This window comes from Molossus molossus, unplaced genomic scaffold, assembly GCF_014108415.1.
Source record: "Molossus molossus isolate mMolMol1 unplaced genomic scaffold, mMolMol1.p scaffold_m16_p_8, whole genome shotgun sequence".
NCBI lineage: Eukaryota > Metazoa > Chordata > Mammalia > Chiroptera > Molossidae > Molossus > Molossus molossus.
In genome coordinates, this window is record NW_023425402.1 from 1,283,335 (window position 1) to 1,303,908 (window position 20,574).

Here is a 20,574-nt window from a genome sequence, read left to right on the forward strand (position 1 = left end):
CTAGAGAAAATCTACATTGTGGTACATTTACCACCATCCCTGGCCACCTGATTCTAGTAGGAATCCCTGCCCTGGGTTGTGATAAACAAAAATGTCGACAGTCGTTACCCAAGTCCATGGTTGAGAGCCTCTGGTTGAGAAACATGGATCTATGTGTGTGCACATGGCTAGGACTCGAAATGATGAGTGTGAGGTCCTTTATGTACATTTAAAAACACACTAAGACTTCCGGTCAAGATGGCGGGTAGGTAAACGCGGTATCGCGTCCTCCCACAACCACATCAAAGTTACAACTAAACTACAGAACAACCATTATTCAAAACCGCCTGAAATCAAGCTGAATGGAAGTCGTACAACTACGGAATAAAAAAAAAAAAAAAAGCAGCTACATCCAGACTGGTAGGAGGGGTGGCGGCCCAAGAGGAGGCAGCGGCGGCGGGCGACGCGACTGGCTGGTCCCACACCCACGTGTGGTGGATAAAAATCAAGAGGCTCCCGTGGCTGGGAAGGTCCTTCCTGAGGACTGAGGGGTCCCCGTCCCACACCAGGTGCCCCGTTCAGGGTTCCAGTGCCAGGAAGAGAAGTCCCCATCACTTCTGGCTGGAAAAACCAGCGGGAACTGAGGCTCAGGGAGGCTGAGGCGGCTGGAGCCCCAGGCAGCTCCTTAAAGGGCCCGCGCACGGACTTATCGGACTCTCTCCCTCTAAGCTTGGAGGGGAGGCAGCTCGAGGGTCGCCAGAGACATACAGGGAAGAACTGAGCTGTTTGGCACTGGAGCGAGGGCTGGAGAGGGGGCTTCCTCGGGGACAAACGTGCTGTCAGAGGCCTTTGTTCCTTTGGTGAGCCCTTCCCGGGGCGGCAGACAGAAGCCATATCTGGGACTCCAGCAACCTGACTCACACTGGTAGCCCCGCCCTGCTGACTCCCTGAGGCCCCGCCCCGCCCCACCCAACTTTCAAGCCCACCCAAGCTGTTGCCACTTGCTTAACCATAGGATTGGCCGGTCTTGGATCCTGCTTCAGGTTTTTCCTAAATTCTTTCAAATGAGCAGCATCGGGTCTCAGCGAGCCCCATACCTCTCATTAAGTAATACACTGAAACAAACACAGGGAGGCAGCCAAAATGAGGAGACAAAGAAACAGGTCCCAAATGAAAGAAAAGAACAAAACCCCAATAAAAGAACTAAGCGAAAGGGAGATAAGCAACCTAACAGATACTGAGTTCAAAATACTGCTTATAAGGATGCTCAATGAACTTAGTGAGAACCTCAGTGAACTTAGGGAGGGCCTCAAGAGCATAAAAAAGGACCAGTTAGAAATCATGGATACACAGTTAGAATTGAAGGAGGCATTACTGAAATAAAGAATAATTTACACACAGATTCAATAGTAGAGTATGTAAATCCAAGGAGCAAACCATCGATTTGGAATATAAGGAAGCAAAAGATCCCCAATCAGAACAGCAAAAAGAAAAAAGAATCCAAAAAAATGAGGATAGTGTAAGGAGCCTCTGGGACAACTTCAAGCGTGCCAACATTTGCATCTTGGGGGTGCCCGAAGGTGAAGAGAGAGAACAAGAAATCGAAAACCTGTTTGAAACAATAATGGCAGAAAACTTCCCTAACTTGGTGAAGGAAACAGACATACAAGTCCAGGAAGCACAGAGAGTCCCAAACAAGATGAACCCCAAGAGGCCCACACCAAGACACATCATCATCAAAATGCAAAAGGTTCAAGACAAAGAGAGAATCTTAAAAGTAGCAAGAGAAAGGCAGTTAGTTACCTACAAGGGAGTACCCATTAGGCTGTCAGGTGATTTCTCAAAAGAAACTTTGCAGGCCAGAAGGTAGTGGCAAGAAATATTCAGAGTGATGAAAACCAAGAACCTACAACCAAAATTACTCTATCCTGCAAAGCTGTCATTTAGAATCGATGGACATATAAAAACTTTCCCAGACAAGAAAAAGTTAAAGGAGTTCATCACTACCAAACCGTTATTATACGAAATGATGAAGGGTCTTTTTGAAGAAAAAGATAAAATATATGAACAAACAAAATGGCAATGAATACATATCTATCAGCAATGGAATCTACAAACAAAATGAACAGGAAGAACAGAAACATTCTCATAGATACAGAGAACATTTTGTTGATTGCCAGTTGGGAAGGGGGTTGGGGGAATGGGTGAAAAAGGTGAAGGGATTAAGAAGCACAAATTCATTGCTAGACTGACAAACCTCAAAGGGAAAGGGGTTGGGGGGGGTGGGAAGAAATAAACCAAAGAACTTATATGCATAACCAATGGACACAGACAATAGTGTGGGAAAAGGTGGGAGGGGGGCGGGAGTGGGGAGGAGGGGGTCAATGGGGGAAAAATGTGGAACATCTGTAATACATTTTACATCCAACAATAAAGATTTGAAAAAAAATAAATAAAAATAAATAAAAAAATAAAAAATCAATAAAGAAAAAAAATAAAAATTAAAAAATAAAAACACACTAGACGACACTCCATGTAGTTTGTGGGTCCGTACGTGTGACAGAGAATGACACATGGCCTGGAAGGACACACAACAAGTTTAAATAGTTTTGCTTCTGGGAAAGACGGGCAGGAGTAAAACAAAGAGGCCTAATGGATAGAAGGAACCTCAAATTTATCTGTAGCATTTTATTTTTTTTAATCTGAAGCAAATATGGCAAAATGTTTACATTTGTTCACTCTAGGTTACCAGGGTGCTTGTTATATTATGTTCTATTATTTTCCATGTTAATTTTTTCCAAATAAAACAATTAGTTAAAATAGGAAAATATTAAAAAGAACAATGGATATGGATATTCAAAGCAATTCTTAAATTCTAAAATAAATTAAAAAAAAGGTTCAGCCTCCCTACTAAGGGAAATGCAAATAATGAGACACAAATACTGTACAATGAGATGAAACTTTGTGCTCATCACACCAGCAATTTTTTAAGTGTCCGAAACTGATGAGAATATGGGGAAATGCACTGCGGGTGGGAGTGGGAACAGTCCCTGGTTTTGGAAAGCATCAAAGCCAGTGACATGAAGCACAATCAACTAGTGACTAAAAAGCATATTACAAAAAAAGTAAAATGTAAACAGTTTTTCTAAAAAGTTTTCAGACTTTAAGGTAAGTCAAGGACTTCTTCCTCCTTCCCTTCCACTCTATCTAAAAAAAATCAACAGAAAAATATCCTTGGGTAAGAATTAACCAAAAAACAATAAAAGGTAGGAATCGGGAGGCTCAAGAGGTGGAGACGCGCCCTCTGGGGGCCGCTGGGTCGCCAGCAGCTTCTGCTGGGTCTGGTGGTCCCTGCCCAGAGGACCCCCCTGAAGCACCTGCCTCGCTGTGGCAGGCCTGGGCTCCAGGCAGCTGGCGTCCCCACCACTAACTCTCCTGAACAAGTAGTCGGTGATCCTCTGGCTGATGCTGCCGGCGGCTTTATGCCGGGCCGTGTGGGAAGTGAGAGGCCCACACGATGCTGGTGCGCAGAGCGGAGCCACAGGACAAGAACACGAACAAGTCCGCAGAGCTCCTCCGCGTGCTCTCGAAGGGGACTTCGTGCGGACGGCTCAGCATGGCCATCCTTGGCTGGCTTGGACCACAAAAAACTTTGATTCTCTAGAGCCACTTATTTCAGCAATTCAAGGTGATATTGAGGAAGCTACGAAACCACTAGATTTACCAGAACACTTGCAACTCAAAGAAAACAAATTTTTCCAAGTTCCTAAAAGCAAAATAATGACACTGCTGAAAATCATTGTATTCATTCACTGTTTTCTAGTATTCCACTGCTCAGCACTATGCAGTCTCATCTTGACCGGAAGCCGAAGTTGTTTTGGATGAGATTACTGTGTGAATCGGTGACTGTGAGGAAAGTTCCCCCTCCCTCAGGTTTCCCTGGGAAAGAGGGAGTTCTGCCTCCACTGCACTGCCCCTGGTCTCCGCCTGCGGCTGCCCTGCAGAACCCCGCCTTGCCGGTCCCCACAATCGCTTGAGCCAACTTCTCAAAGCCCTCGTGTACTGCATTCCTATTGGTCCATCTCAGAGCCCCTAGCACAGCCTGTCCACCTCCCAGCCATGCTGCGTGTGCACTGACATCAAAGGAATCGGCAAGAACACAAACGCAGTCGCAAAAAGGACTAAACACACCCCATCAGCAGACATCTGCCCTGCGGCGCTGTGTGACACAGAGCACGGTGCCCATGCCCCGCGCACAGAGCGCCGCACAGAGCACTGTGCCCAGAGCTCCTCACAGAGCCCCGCACAGAGCACTGTGCCCATGCCCCGCGCACAGAGCCCCGCCACAGAGCCCCGCACAGAGCGCTGTGCCCAGAGCCCCTCACAGAGCCCCATGCACAGAGCCCCTCACAGAGCCCCGTGCACAGAGCCCAGCACAGAGCGCTGTGCCCAGAGCCCCTCACAGAGCCCCATGCACAGAGCCCCTCACAGAGCACTGTGCCCAGAGCCCAGCACAGAGCCACATTTTAATAGACACCCAGTGCCTTCCGGGGGCTGTAGGATGGGAAATGAGCTTGGAAACCTCATTGCAGGAGGCTGCAGTGGGGGTCTGGTGCTGGCCCTGAGACTCGGGCACAGGACAGCTGCCTTCTGAACCTTATATCTGCGGTGCATGCCTACCCCTCCTATGGTCTTGACACGTCCATGCAGATTGTCATGGGCTGAATTGTGCCCCCCAGATCCATATGTTGAAGCCCTAACTCCTGGTACCTCAGAATGTGACTGTATTTCGAGATAAGGCCTTTAAAGAGGTGAGTAGAAGTTAAGATAGGAATGTTAGGGTGGGACCCGATACAATCTCACCATGCCCTTAGAAAAGATTAGGACACACAGAGACGTCAGAGAGGCTGAAGCTGGCCAAGGACACACGCCTCGAAAGAAATAACCTTACCTGAAACTTTTAGCCTCCAGAACTGTGAGAAAATATTTGTTGTTTTCACCCCCAGTCTGCAGTCCTAACAGATATGAATTAACTCCCATGTGGTGCGATGGTCAGGCTCCAGTTTTCAACAGGGTGGTCAAAATGGGCCCAAGGTGGAGATCACTGGACAAGAACTTGAAGGCTGCTAATAGCAAAGTGTCAACAGCTGCTTTTGCTGGTTCATAGAATGATGGCTAATTGTTTTCTTTTACACGTTTCTGTACTTTCCAAATATATTACAATTAATACACTTACTTCTACAATATAGAAAAATCCCCAATAAATATTTTTAGAAATCTTCAGGCAGTCCTCATTTTCCAAGGGACAGAGTCTAAACTGCTGATATGTAAAGTCTAACCCAAGGGCCTCCTGCTGTCTACCTAAATTTATCTTCTGTTCCTCAAGACAGTCTTTTCCAGTCACACTGAGACTCTGTGACCCAAATATTCTAAGTACGGTTGCCAGAGTTAGGAAATCAAAATACAGGACACCCAGTTAAGTCTGAATTTCAGATAAACAATGAATAACGCAATATTTGGACCATACACTAGAAACTTACCTAGAATTCAAGTTTAACTGAGCAGCCTATATTTTATCTGGCGATACTACAAATTTCTTCCCCACCTGCTGGAATAATCTCTCTTTCCATCTTCCCAAATCTTCGGGTTCAAGCAGAGTGTGGGAGGCGAGGAGGGGTTGGGACTGAAAGACCAGCGGCTGCGCTCCGCCGCTGTAAGGTGCAGGTGGCTGCTGGTGGCTGTGACTTTCTGGTCACAGAGGATGACCCTTGGATTAGAAGCCCCTGGCCCTGGAGTCAGGTAAAGAGGTGAATGCCCAAAGGCTCTGATGTTCTCCCCCAGAAACAAACTACTTTAGTTTACAAGACATTTATTCCTTCCAGCCATTTTAATTCAGGTAAAATGTTCTTAGTCATTTTTTAACCCATGAGTATTAAAAACATGACATTTTTATGGTTATTTTAGACGTTGACTAACAAGGCTTTGAAAATGGAAACCTTGTTCCAGACAAGGGTGCAGAACTTGATTGACCACCTGTGCTTCACACTGTCTGCCACCCGCTCATGAGCCCCTCCGGGACCTCAGAGCACCCTACAGATGATCTCTGTGTCAGACTCATGGTCAACTCTGAGTTTCTTCTGAACCTCCGGGGACAAGGCTGATACCCCCCTTCTCCCGGACAGCAGTGTGCCCTGGCCCGAGCCCGCCCAGAGCTGCTGGCTTCCATGCAGCGTGTCCAGCAGGTGGAGCTCCGAGCATCGGCCGCTGCCCCAGAGTCCACATCACGGCGGGCGGAGCAGCAGGGGGTGCACGCCAGGGCAGCAGTATAACCCCTCCCAAAGCCAAGTTCTGGGGGGAAATTCCCTGTAAGGCTGTAATGACCAGGTTTTTCTTGATGTCCTCAGAACTTACCTGGTGCAAAATTGCTAATTTGTGTTGTCATATTAAACTGAGCCATTTTATAGAGGCTATAGGTATTGATGTGACAAAAATCTTTAGGCTACATTGTTAAGTGAAAATAAAGCATTGATTAGCATGCAACATTTTGCTTTCAAAGGGGGAGAAGTATGCACACACACTTGTTTCATTCCTTACACAAAGACTGAATGTACACAGGAACTTCGAGTGCTGGCTGCAGGGTGGGGGAGGTGAGGCTGGCAGGTGGCTGCAAAACTTCCTGATTTACATGACTTTATAACTTTAGCACCTGTCACTCAGTCTAAAAGTTATAATTTAAAAATATCTGCTATGCCACTTGTTATAATTTCTGGTTCTCTGTCAGATGGTCCAAACTTGTCTTTTGCTTCCTTGAAGACAACATATACATTGTTGTTGCACAGTGTCCAACAACCCCAGCGTCTTAGCATGTGTGGCTCTGATCCTGCTGTCTGCTGATCCTACTGTCCTAACCAGCGGTCTCTTCTTTCCGATGCCTGCTGACTGCCTGCATGTTAGATGTATTTGAAAACGTTTTTGTAGAAATAATGCAGGGCCCAGGATGCTATTAGCTACTTTGTAAAAGGATATTCATTTCAACACTAGCAGTCTAGTCATCTTAAATAAGTTCAACACGTGAGATGTGGGGGCCTCTGACCAATTTTCTAGTTCCTTAAGCCTTTAAAAGCTGCCAAAAATGCGACTGGGAATCTCGGCAGCCTGCAGGAGGATCTCAGCAAGGTCCGGGACAGAGCAACCCCCGTGCCAGGCTCGCCTCTACAGATTCCTTTCCTTCCCCAAATTTTGGCCTAACAATGAATTCCTCAGTAGTCCTTTGAATATTTTAGATATTTAAAAACATATTTTATCCAGCATTTTCAGTCATTTTTACTTGGAGGAGATCAGAAGTACTCAGACTTGGTGGGAGCAGGCACCCTTTTCATCCAGCCTCCTGTTTTCAATGATCTCTTCTCTGGACCTCAGCCTTCAGAAAATATTTTTTCCTTTTTTTTTTTTTTTTCTTTAGCAGCAAAGTCTACACGAGTCTTGCTTGCGCACACACTGCCCCCCCCCCCCCAGGTAGGCCCGGGGTACATTTTGCACTCTACATACTGACTATCCCAGAAGAGAGGGAGCCCGCGCAGTCCTCTCCAGGCTCAGAAACGAGAGGCCTGTGCGCGGGCTGGGCCTTCGCAGGGCAGGCCCAGCAGCTGCCCACAGGATCAGGCTTCGGGCGGCGCCCTGGCGGGTCTCTGTGCAGACCCGGATGGGACTGGCAGCTCGGCGCTGCAGCCAGTTCCAGCGAGAAAAAAAACAAACAACGGCCCCACTTGGAAACAAAGCTTTTTCATTCCGTTAGATTGGGATGAACTGGTCCTAGGTGGTGACTTGAAGGACTGGGGTCCCGCAGGGATCACGTTCACAGGCTGGATTTCTGCGGCTGCTGTGCTGTAGGAAATCAAGTGTTCATCCCCCCAGAGTCACTTACGGTTCTTGCTTTGGGTGACCATTCTCAGGGGTCTTTGGGCCTCGGCTTCTCCGTCTGTAGCAGGGAGATGGTACTCTGCCTGAGGTCGGAGCGCGCAGGGCCGACGTGGGGGCGGCGCCCTGAAGTCCGCAGGGTCAGGAAGGGCCAGAGGGAGGCGGCGGGACTCTCCAGGACCAGCTGGTGGTGGGCGGAGGGCAGCTGCCCCCCCCCTCAGGGCCTGGGCCGGGGTGCTGAGGGCCGCGGCCGTTGGGGACCGTTGGGGGCTAGCGCCGGGAGCCGGGAGCGCGCTCTGGAATGAGCCACGCGCGCCCCAAGCCAGAGGGACTGTCCGAGGTTTGAGAAGCAACTGATGAGGGGTAATCCTGATGGTATCGCCTCACTTTCAGTTGAGGTGGTATTTTTAATTTTGTTTTGTGTGTGTTTTCAAAGCACATGTTCTATCATGAAAGCCATAACAAGTTTGGGGAGCCGGGCCGGTGTGGCTGGGTTGGTTGAGCGTTGTCCCACGGACGGAGAGGTCCCGGTGACTAGGGTCAGGGCACAGGCCCAGGTTTCGGGCTCCATCCCCAGGAGGGGGCGTGCAGCAGGCAGGCACGGTCTCTCTCACAGAGAAGTTTCTCCCTCTCGCTCCCTTCCTCTCTCTCTCTCTCTAAAAAATCGATAAAAACGTATTTTCTTAAAAAGTTGGGGAAGGTGGGGTCGGAAACACCCGAGGGCCCCCACTGTGCTGGTGACGCTTTTCTGCAAACCGCGCGTCTGACAGTCCCGAGCCGCTGCAAAGACAGGGAGGGAAACAGCCCGCGGCGCGGTCGCAGCGCTCGGCCGGGACTCGCGAGCGGCCGCTGGGCACCCCGGGCCCGCCCGAACCCCGCCCTCGCCCGCCCGAACGCCGCCCTCGCCCTCCCCATCCGTTGAGCCTCACCAGCCAGGGCTCCCAAGCAACCTCTTCTCCTGTCAGCTCTCCCGTGGGGCTTCCTGATGAGACCCGGCCCCCTTGGGCCCTGCGCCTCTCCCTCTCCGCCCCAAACTCCGGGGGGGCTGCGGAAGCTATGGTCCAGGCTCGTGGGGCTTGAAGCTCACATTGTTGAGCCCTTTTTAAGAAAAAGGATATTTCAAAAAAATCCAGAAACTTCCTGACCATGGCGATATTTTTTCTATGGTTTTAGCTTCACACCTTTTTATTTCCTCTTTACAACAGTTTTGTGATACATTTTCTCTGGTGAGAAGGAATAATTTGGTATTTCATCTAGCATAGCTAACAGAAAATTTTTAAATTGACAATTCAGAAAAGTTAATTTCAGTTTCATAACCATCATTGCTAATAATGTCAATTCTCAGGATTTTAACTTTGGGGAGCCATCTATCGAGTTTCTCATGTGAGCTCTCACATTTCAAAGCGGTTCAAGCTTCCTTGGGCAGTTACTAACCTTAAATAACTTTTTAACCTGCCAAAGGTTACTGATGTGTTTACTGATAATTCTGTGTTGTAAAAGTGTATCATGAGTTCTAAGTCATCTTTGTAGATGCTAGTATTTCATGCCAAATCAACAAGAAATTTTAAAAAGTTTCACTGTGCTTATAGGTTTATTTCTTTTCATCAACTGAGTATCAAAAAATCCAGGAATCTATTCTTTTATCTTATCTTTATTGGTGAAAGCATTACAGATGTGAGGTTTATCTCCTCCCTTCCTCCTGTGCCCCTCCTCTGAGGTTTGTCAGTCTGCTCCCTACTTCCATGTCTCTGGATCTATTTTGTTGGTAAGCATATTCTGTTCAATATATTCCACAAATAAGTGAGATCATATGATACTTGTCTTTTCTGGACTGGAATATTTCGCTTAGCATAATATTCTCCAGGTCCCTCTATGTCGTCTCAAAGGGTAAAAGCTTTCTTTCTTACAGCTGCATAGTACTCCGTTGCGTATATGTACCACAGCTTTTTAATCCATTCGTCTACTGATGGGCACTTGGGCTGTTTCCAGATCTTAGCGATTGTAAATAGTTCTGCTACGAACATAGGGGTTCATATATTCCTTCTGATCGGTGTTTCAGGCTTCTTAGGGTATATTCCTAGAAGTGGGATCACTGGGTCAAATGGCAGTTCCATTTCTAATTTTTTGAGGAAACACCATATTGTTTGCCATAGTGGCTGCAACATTCTGCATTCTCATCAACAGTGTACTAGAGTCCCCTTTTCTCCACACCCTCACCAGCACTTGTTTGATGATTTGTTGATGGCAGCCATTCTGGCAGGTGTGAGGCAATACCTCATAGCTGTTTTAATCTGCATCTCTCTGATGATTAGTGATGTTGAGCATTTTTTCATAGATCTCTTGGCCATTTATATGTCCTCTTTGGAGAAATGTCTATTCAGGTCCTCTGCCCATTTTTTAGTTGGATCATCTTCCTTTTCTTGAGTTGTATGAAAACTTTATATATTTTGGATATTAACCCCTTAGCTGATATATCATTAGCAAACATGTTCTCTGATACAGTGGGTTCCCTTTTCATTTTGATGCTGGTTTCTTTTGCTATGCAGAAACTTTTAGTTTGATTTAGTCCATTTATTAATTTCTCCTTTGTTTATCTTGCCCTAGGAGATGCATTAGTGAAAATTCTGATATATGTGAAGTCTGAGATTTTGCTGCCTACATTTTCTTTTAGAATTTTTATGGTTTCACAACTTACTTTTTTAAAAAAAAAAACACTTATCTTTATTCTTGAATGTATTATAGATGTCCTTCTTTTCCCCCTCATTGATCCTCTCTTCCCCAATCCCACTCCCCTCCTGCTTTTCCCTCACTATTGTCTGTGTCTATTGGTTATGCATATATGCATATGTTCTTTGGTTTCTCTCTACCCACCCTATCTTCCCCCTTCCCTTTGAGGTTCATCAGTCTAACAACCAGTTTGTACTTCCTAATCCCTTCATCTTTTTCATCCAATCCCCTCCCATCTGGCAACCAATAAAAAGTTCTATATATCTATGAATCTGTTTCTGTTTTACTTGCTCATTTTGTTTGTAGATTCAATTGTTGATGAATATGTATTTATTGCCATTTTATTGTTCATATATTTTATCTTCTTCAAGAAGACTCATATAATTCTGGTTTGGTGGTGGTGAACTTATTTAGCTTTTTCTTGTCTGGGAAACTCTTTATATGGCCATCGATTCTAAATGACAGCTTTGCAGAATAAAGAAATCTTGGTTGTAGGTCTTTGCTTTTCATCACTTTAAATATTTCTTGCCACTCCCTTCTGGCCTGCAAAGTTTCTTTTAGGAAATCAACTAACAGTCTTATGGAAATTCCTTTGTAGGTAACTAATTGCTTTTCTCTTGCTGCTTTTAAGATTCTCTCTTTGTCTTGAACCTTTTGCATTTTGATGATGATGTTTCTTGGTATGGACCTTTTTTGGTTCATCTTGTTTGGGACTCTCTGTTCTACCTGGACTTCTATGTCTGTTTCCTTCACCAAGTTAGGGAAATTTTCTGTAATTATTTTTTCGAATAGGTTTTCAATTTCTTGTCTTCTCTCTTCTCCTTCTGGCACTCCTGTGATGTGAATGTTGGTGTGTTTGAAGTTGTCTCACAGGCTCCATACTATCCTCATTTTTTTGGATTCTTTTTTCTTTTTGCTATTCTGATTGGGTGTTTTTACTTCCTTATATTCCAAATTGATGGTCTGCTTCTTGGCTTCGCCTACTCGACTGATTTCCTGTAAATCTTTCTTTATTTCAGTTAGTGCATCCTTCATTTCTGACTGGCCTTTTTTTTATGTTTTTGAGGTCTTCACAAAGTTCCTTGAAATTCTCACTAAGTTCATTGAGTGTCCTTACAAGCAATGTTTTGAACTCTGCATCTGTTGGATTGCTTATCTCTGTTTCATTTAGTTCATTTCCTGGAGTTTTGTTCTGTTCTTCCATTTGGGACATGTTTCTTTGTCTCCTTATTTTGGCTGCCTCCCTGTGTTTGTTTCTATGTATTAGGTAGAGTTGCTATGTCTCCTAGGCTTTCTACGGTGGCCTGTTATAGTAGGTGTTCTGTAAGGTCCAGTGGCACTGCCTCCCTGATCACCCAGCTAGGCCCTCGAGGTGCACCCCTAGTGTGGACTTTACACCCTTTTTTTGTAATTGAGTCTTGATTGCTCTTGGCACATCAGTGGGAGAGTTTTACTCAGGCTGATCAGCTGCAAGGACTGGCTGTGCCCACTGACCACCGACCTCTGACTCCCTTGGAGGATCAGCTGTGCAGGGCCCACCACACAGAGCAAGACTTACTTCAGCAGGGCTCTGGTACCCACTTAGTCCACTCCTTGAGTGTGTCACTGTGGAGGTGGTTGAATGGTCATGCTTCACCATGGTCTAAAGCTGTCCACTGGGTGTGCTGGCTCTGGGGCAAGGTCAGCCACTGCCTCTGTTCTACCCAGGGCCACCAGGCATAAGCTAAAGATCTGCCAATGCTTGCTTCTTGTGCTGGGTTTGGGGATATTCAGGCAAAGCCAAGCTATGAACCAAGGCTGGCTGCTTCTAGTGCCAGGCCTGGGGCCACTTAACAAGAGGTACGGGGCTCACTGAAACCAGGTGCTATTTGTTTGAGAGACTTTAGGAAAATCTAAAGCAGGAGCCAAAACAGGCCAGTCTCATGGTAAAGCCACTGGAAACAGTTTGGGTGGGCCTGAAAGTTGGGTGTGGTCAGCCTTCAGGTAATCACCAGGGTGGGGCTAACAGCATGAGACAGGTTGCTGGAGTCCCAGATATGGTGGTCCTCTGTCTGCCCTGTAGGGGAAGGGCTCACCAAAGTAACAATGACCTCCACCAGCACATCTGTCCAGGAGAAAGCTGCCTCTCCAGTCCTTGCCCATATGTCTCTGGTGCCTTTCAAGCTGCCCACCTCTGCACTAGAGCTCAGAGGGAGTAGGTCTGAGTAAGTCCTAAGTTCATGCGTGGGCCCTTTAAAAGGAGCTGCCTGGGGCTCCAGAGCCTCAGTCTTTCTCAGCCTCAGACCCCGCTGGTTTTTCCAACCAGAAGTGATGGGGACTTCTCTTCCTGGCACTGGAACTTTGAGCTGGGTGCCTGGTATGGAAAGGGGACCCCTTACTCCTCAGAGAGAACCTTCACAGCTGAGGTATCCCTCCTGATTTTTATCTACCACAGGTAGGTGTGGGACCAGCCCGGTTGCACCTCCACCCCTCCTACCAGTCTCGGTGTGGCTGCTTCTTTAATTTTATAATTGTAGGACTTCCCTTCAGCTTGATTTCAGGTGGTTCTGAAGATGTTTGTTCTGTAGTTTAGTTGTAATTTTGATGTGGTTGTGGGAGAAGGTGAGTACCATATTTACCTATGCTGCCACCTTGACTGGAAGTCTCCACAACTTACTTTTAAGTCTTTTATTCATTTTGAGTTTATTCTTGTGTATGGTGTAAGCTGGTGGTCTAGTTTCATATTTTTCCTGTACCTGTCCAATTTTCCCAACACCATTTATTGAAGTGACTATCCTTTCTCCACTGTGTACTCTTACCTCTTTTGTCAAATATTAATTGAGCACAATGTATTGGGTCAATTTCTGGGGTTTTTGTTCTGTTTCACTGATCTATAGGCCCATTTTTGTGCCAGTACCAGGCTTTATTGATTACAATAGCTTTTTAGTATAACCTGATATCTGGTATTATGATTCCTCCAACTTTGTTCTTCCTTTTCAAGATTGCTGTGGCTGTTTGTGGTCTTTTTTTTTATTCCATATAATCTTTTGGAGTATTTGTTATAGATCTGTGAACTATGCTTTTCATATTTTATTAGGGGTTGCACTGAATCTATAAATTGCTTTGGGTAGTATGAACATTTTAATGATATTTATTCTTCTAATCCATGAACATGATATTTGCTTCCACTTTTTCATATCTTTCTCTGTTTCTTTTTTCAATGTCCTGTAGTGTTCTAAGAAACAGGTCTTTTACCTCCTTGGTTAAGTGTATTCCTAGGTATCTTATTTTTTGTTGTTGCAATGGGATTTTTTTTTTATTTTCTCTTTCTGAGTGTTCATTATTGGTGTATAAAAATGCCATCAATTTCTGGATGTTAATTTTTTATACTGCTACATTGACAAATTTATTAATTAAATCTAGTAGTTTTTAAAATCTTTATTGTTGAATATATTACAGATGTTCCTCATTTTTCCCCCATACACCTCCTCCCCACTCCTGCCCCCCTCCCGCCTTTTCCCACACTATTGGTTATGCGTATAAGTTCTTTGGTTTATTTCTTCCCACCCCCCAACCCCTTTCCCTTTGAGGTTTGTCAGTCTAGCAATGAGTTTGTGCTTCTTAATCTCTTCACCTTTTTCACCCATTCCCCCAACCCTCCTCCCAACTGGCAACCAACAAAATGCTCTCTGTATCTATGAGAATGTTTCTGTTCTGCCTGTTCATTTTGTTTGTAAATTCCATTGTCGATAGATATGTATTCATTGCCATTTTGTTTGTTCATATATTTTATCTTTTTCTTCAAAAAGACCCTTCACCATTTCACATAATAACAGTTTGGTGGTGATGAACTCCTTTAACTTTTTCTTGTCTGGGAAACTCTTTATATTGCCATTGATTCTAAATGACAGCTTTGCAGGATAGAGTAATCTTGGTTGTAGGTTCTTGCTTTTCATCACTCTGAATATTTCTTGCCACTCCCTTCTGGCCTGCAAAGTTTCTTTTGAGAAATCAGCTGACAGCCTTATGGGAACTCCCTTGTAGGTAACTAACTGCTTTTCTCTTGCTACTTTTAAGATTCTCTCTTTGTCTTGAACCTTTTGCATTTTGATGATGGTGTGTCTTGGTGTGGGCCTCTTGGGGTTCATCTTGTTTGGGACTCTCTGTGCTTCCTGGACTTGTATGTCTGTTTCCTTCACCAAGTTAGGAAAGTTTTCTGCCATTGTTGTTTTAAACTGGTTTTCAATTTCTTGTTCTCTCTCTTCTCCTTCTGGCACCCCCAAGATGCGAATGTTGGCACACTTGAAGTTGTCCAAGAGGCTCCTTACACTCTCCTCATTTTGGGGGGATTCTTTTTTCTTTTTGCTGTTCTGATTGAGTGTTTTTCGCTTCCTTATATTCCAAATTGATGGTTTGCTTCTTGGATTTACATACTCTACTATTGAATCTGTGTAAATTATTCTTTATTTCAGTTAATGCCTCCTTCATTTCTGACTGTGCATGCATCATTTCTGACTGGTCCTTTTTTATGCTCTTGAGGCCCTCACTAAGTTCATTGAGCATCCTTATAAGCAGTATTTTAAACTCTGTTAGGTTGCTTATCTCCATTTCGCTCAGTTCTTTTCTTGGGGTTCTGTTCTGTTCTTTCATTTGGGACCTATTTCTTTGTCTCCTCATTTTGGCTGCCTTCCTGTGTTTGTTTCTGTGTAATACTTAACGAGAGGTATGGAGCTCTCTGAGACCAGATGCTGCTTGTTTGAAAGAATTCAGGAAAACCTGAAGCAGGATCCAAGACAGGCCAATTCTATGGTGAAGCAACTGGCAACAGCTTGGGTGGGCCTGAAAGTTGGGTGGGGCGGGGCCTCAGGGAATCATCAGGCAGGGCTACCAGTGTGAGCCAGGTTGCTGGAGTCCCAGATATGGTGGCTGTCTGCTGCCCCAGGGAAGGGCTCACCAAAGAAACAAAGGCCTCTGACAGCACGTTTGTCCCAAAGAAAGCCCCCTCTCCAGCCCTCACTCCAGTGCCAAACAGCTCAGTTCTTCCCTGTATGTCTCTGGCGACCCTCGAGCTGGCTCCCCTCCAAGCTTAGAGGGAGAGGGTCCGATAAGTCTGTGCGCGGGCCATTTAAGGAGCTGCCTTGGGCTCCAGCCGCCTCAGCCTCCCTGAGCCTCAGTTCCCGCTGGTTTTTCCAGCCAGAAGTGATGGGGATTCTCTTCCTGGCACTGGAACCCTGAGCAGGGCACCTGGTGTGGGACGGGGACCCCTCAGTCCTCAGGGAGAACCTTCCCAGCTCAGGTGTCCTCTTGATTCTTATCCACCACACGTGGGTGTGGGACCAGCCCGTCTGCCTCCACCCTCCTACCAGTCTCAATGTGGTGGCTGCTGCTTTAATTCCGTAGTTGTAGGACTTCCATTCAGCTTGATGTCAGGCGGTTTCGAATGATGGTTGTTCTGTAGTTTAGTTGTAACTTTGATGTGGTTGTGGGAGGACGTAATACCACGTTTACCTACGCTGCCACCTTGACTGGAAGTTCTCTAGTAGTTTTTTGGTGGAATTCTTGGGGTTTTCTATGTACAATACCATGTCATCTGCAAATAACAACAGTTTCACTTTCTCCTTTCCAGTTTGAATGCCTTTTATTATTGTTTCTTTTTTGCTGATTACTGTGGCTGACTTTCAGTGCTATGTTGAATAAGAGTAGCAAAAGTAGACATCCCTGTCTTGTTTCTGTTTTTAAGGGTAATGCTCTTAGGTTTTGACCATTGAGTATGATGTTGGCTGTAGGCTTGTCATATATGAGCTTTTTACATTGAGCTATGATCCATCTATTCCCACTTTGCTGAGAGTTTTTATAATAAATGGGTGCTGAATTTTGTCAAATGCTTTTTAAGCATCTATTGATTTGATAATATGATTTTATCTTTTATTTTGTTTATGTGGTGTATCACATTTATTGATTTGCAGATATTATACCAGCTTTGCATTCCTTGGATAAATCCCACTTGGTTGTGGTGAATGATTTTTTAAATATATTGCTGGACCCAATTTGCTAATATTTTGTTGATAATTTTGGCATCTATGTTCATCAAGGATATTGCCCTGTAAATTTTTTTCTGTGTGGTGTCTTTATCTGGTTTTGTAATTAAGATTATGCTGGCCTTGCCTTGGCCAGTTTTGCTCAGCGGTTAGAGCATCGGCCTGCGGTCCAGAGAGACCCAGGTTCAGTTTCCACTAAGGGCATGTACCTCGGTTGCAGTTTGTCCCCGGCCCTGGTTGGGTTGTGTGGGTGGCAGCCACTCAGTGTGTCCCTTTCACGTCGATGTTTCTCTCTCTCTCTCTCTCTCTCTCTCTCTTCCTCTCTCTCCCTCCTTCTCTATCTGAACAAAAAATGAAAACATGTCCTCAGGTGAGAATAAAAAAAAAAAAAAAGATTATGCTGGCCTCCTAAAAAGAACTTGGAAGTCTTCCATCCTCTTAAATTTTTTGGAATAGTTGGAGGAGAATAGGCATTAGTTCTTCTTTGAATGTTTGGTAATACTCCCCTGTGAAGCCATCCAGACCATGGCATTTGTTTGCTGGGAGTTTATTGATTACTGCTTCAATTTCCTTAGTTGTTATTGGTCTGTTCAAGCTTTCTAACTCTTCCTGGTTGAGTTTTGGAAGATATATGATTCTAGAAATTTGTCCATTTTGCCTAGGTAGTACAGTTTGTTGGCATATGATTGTTCATAGTATTTTCTTATGAGTCTTTATATTTCTGTAGTGTCAGTTGTTACTTCACCTCTTTTATTTCTGATTTTAACTATTTGGGTCCTCTCTCTTTGTTTCTTGGAGAGTATGGCTAAAGGTTGATCAATCTTGTTTATCTTTTCAAAGAACCAACTCTTGGTTTCACTGATCTTTTGTGTTGATTTTTTTCTTTTTTCTTTTGTTACGTGCCCCTAGTGGGAACCGAACCCAGGACTCTCTGGTCCGCAGGCCAGTGCTCCAACCGGCCAGAGCTGTGTTGATTTTTTAGTCTCTCTGTCATTGATTTTTGCTCTGATTTTTTCTTCTTCTCTTTATGTGACATGGGAGGTAAAGAAATAGAGCGATGCTTTCTATCCAATCATCTCCCCTAGCCTGTGTTTCAATGTCCCAAAGTTTAATTATCAGAATAGGCTTCTCTAATCTTTATTATTTCTTTCATTCTACTTACCTGGGTTTTTCTTTTTTGTTTTCTTTCTAATTCTTTAAGTTTTAGGGTTAAGTAGTTTATTAGAAATCTTCCTTGTATTCGAGATAGGCCTGTAATGCTATGAACTTCCCTCTCAGGACTGCTTTCACTATGTCCCATAGATATTGTGTTGTTCTGTGTTCATTTTCATTAGTTTCCAGGAAGATTTTTATTTCTTCCTTGATCTTGTTGGTAACCCTTTCATTGTTTAATAACATGCTATTATCCTCCATGTATTTTAGTGCTTTTATTGTAATTTATATCTGTCTTCATGCCATTGTGATCTGAGAAGATGCTTAATATGATTTCTAATTGAACTTGTAGAAACTTAGTTTATGCCCTAACATGTGGTCTATCTTTGAGAATGTCCCAGGTGCACTTGAGAAGAATGTATATTATGCAGTTTTGGGGTGAAATGCTCTGTAAATATCAATTCAATCTACCTGATCTAGTGTGTGCATCTGTTTCCTTGTTAATTTTTTGTCTAGAAGATCTATGCAGTGATATCAGTGGGGTATTAATTCTTCTACTATGATTGTATTGCTGTTGATGTCTCCCTCAAAATCCTCCAGAAGTTTTAAAATATATTTTGATGCTCCTATATTGGGTGCAAATATGTTTACCAGGATTATATACTCTTGTTGAATCAATCCCTTTAATATTATGTAAATAATATTTGTCTCTTGTTATGTCCTTCATTTTGAGGTCCATTTTATTAGATAGGTATTGCTACCCTAGCTTTTTTTTTTCATTTCCACTTGCATGGACAATTTTTTTCATCCTTTCACTTTCATCCTATGTGAGTCTTTCATTCTGAGGTGTATCTCTTACAGACAACATATATTGTTTTTATTCATTTTTTTTAGAGAGAGGGAGAAAGATAGAAACATCAATGTGAAAGAAATATGGATTGGCTGCTTCCTGCACCCCCTCACTTGAGATCAAGCCAACAACCCAGGCCTGTCCCCTGACTGAAAATTGAACGAGTGACCTCTTGGTGCACAGGACAATGCTCAACCAACTGGGCCACACTGGCCAGTCTGGGTCTTGTTTTCTTATCCATTCAGCTACCCTGTGTCTTTTGATGGTAGCCTTTAATCTATTTACATTTAAGGTTATTATTGATAAATACTTATTAATTGCCATTTTCTTCATTATGCCTATATTTCTCTCTATATATTTCTTATTATTATAACTGCAGTCCCTTTAACGTTTCTTGAAATGCTGGTTTGGTGCTAATATATTCCCTTAGCCTTTTTTTTTTTTTTTTTTTTTTTTTTTTTTTGGTCTGGGAAGCTCTTTATTCCACCTTTTATTTTGAATGATAGCCTCACTGGATAGAGTAGTCTTGTTTTCAGATCCATGTTTTTTATTACCTTGAATACTTTATGCCATTCCCTTCTGGCCTGCAGTGTTTCTGTTGAGAAATCATCTGATAGTCTTATAGGAGCTCCTTTATTGGTAACCCATTGCTTTTCTCTTGCTGATTTAAAAAAATTTGTTTTCTTAATTTATTTTTGTTACAGATGTTTCTCCTTTTTTTCCCTATTGACACCCTCCTCCCCATCCCCCCCACCACCACAAAACCAGCTTTGTCACCCATGTTCATCAGTTATACGTACATGCGTATAAGTTATGTGGTTTATTTCTTCCCTCCCCCCCTATTCTGAGGGTTGTCAGTCTGTACCCTACTTCCACGTCTCTGGGTCTACCCAATTCCTCAGACTGTTATGTTCATTATATTCCACAAATAAATGAGATCATGTGATATTTGTCTTTCACTGCTTGGCTTGTTTCGCTTAGGATAATACTTTCCAGGTCTCCCCATGTTGTCTCAAAGGATAAGAGATCTTTCTTTCTTACAACTGCGTAGTACTCCATTGTGTATATGTACCACAGCTTTTTATCCAATTGTCTACTGATAGACATTTGGGCTGTTTCCACATCTTAGCTATTGTAAATAGTGTTGCTATGAACATGGGGGTACATATATTCTTTTTGATTGGTGTTTCAGGCTTCTTAGTGTATATTCCTAGAAGTGGGATCACTGGATCAAATGGCAATTCAATTTTTAACTTTTTGAGGAAACACCATATTGCTTTCCATAGTGGCTGCACCAGTCTGCATTCCCACCAGCAGTGTATCAGAGTCCCCTTTTCTCCACACCCTCACCAACACTTGTTGTTTGATGATTTGTTGATGGTGGCCATTTTGACACGTGTGAGGTGATAACTCATTGTTGTTTTAATTTGCATCTCTCTGATGATTAGTGATATTGAGCATTACTTCATATGTCTCTTGGCCATTTGTATGTCCTGTTTGGAGAGATGTCTATTTAGCTTCTCTGCCCATTTTTTAATTGAGTTCCTTGTCTTCCTTTTGTTGAGTTGTATGAGTACTCTATATATTTTGGAAAATTAACCCCTTATCTGATATATCATGGCTGTCTTTACGCCACTGTATGCTCTCCCATACAGTGTGTTGCCTTTCTATTTTGATGATTGTATCTTTTGCTGTACAAAAGCTTTTTAGTTTGATGTAGGCCCATGTGTTCATTTTTTCCTTTGTTTCTGTTGCTTTAGGTGATGTATCAGTGAAAATTCTGCCACGTATGATGTTCGAAATTTTGTTGCCTATATTTTCTTCTAGGATTTTTATGAATTCACAGGTCTCATTTAAGTCTTTTATCCATTTTGAGTTTATTCTTATGTATGGTGTAAGTTGATGGTCTAGTTTCATTTTTTTGCATATAGC

At 43.8% G+C, this 20,574-nt stretch overlaps 1 pseudogene; it reads right to left on the reverse strand.

Moving 5' to 3' along the window:
• Positions 1–17,665: 17,665 nt before the first annotated feature.
• LOC118622115 lies at positions 17,666–17,790 on the reverse strand (annotated as a pseudogene).
• Between the last annotated feature and the right edge of the window lie 2,784 nt (positions 17,791–20,574).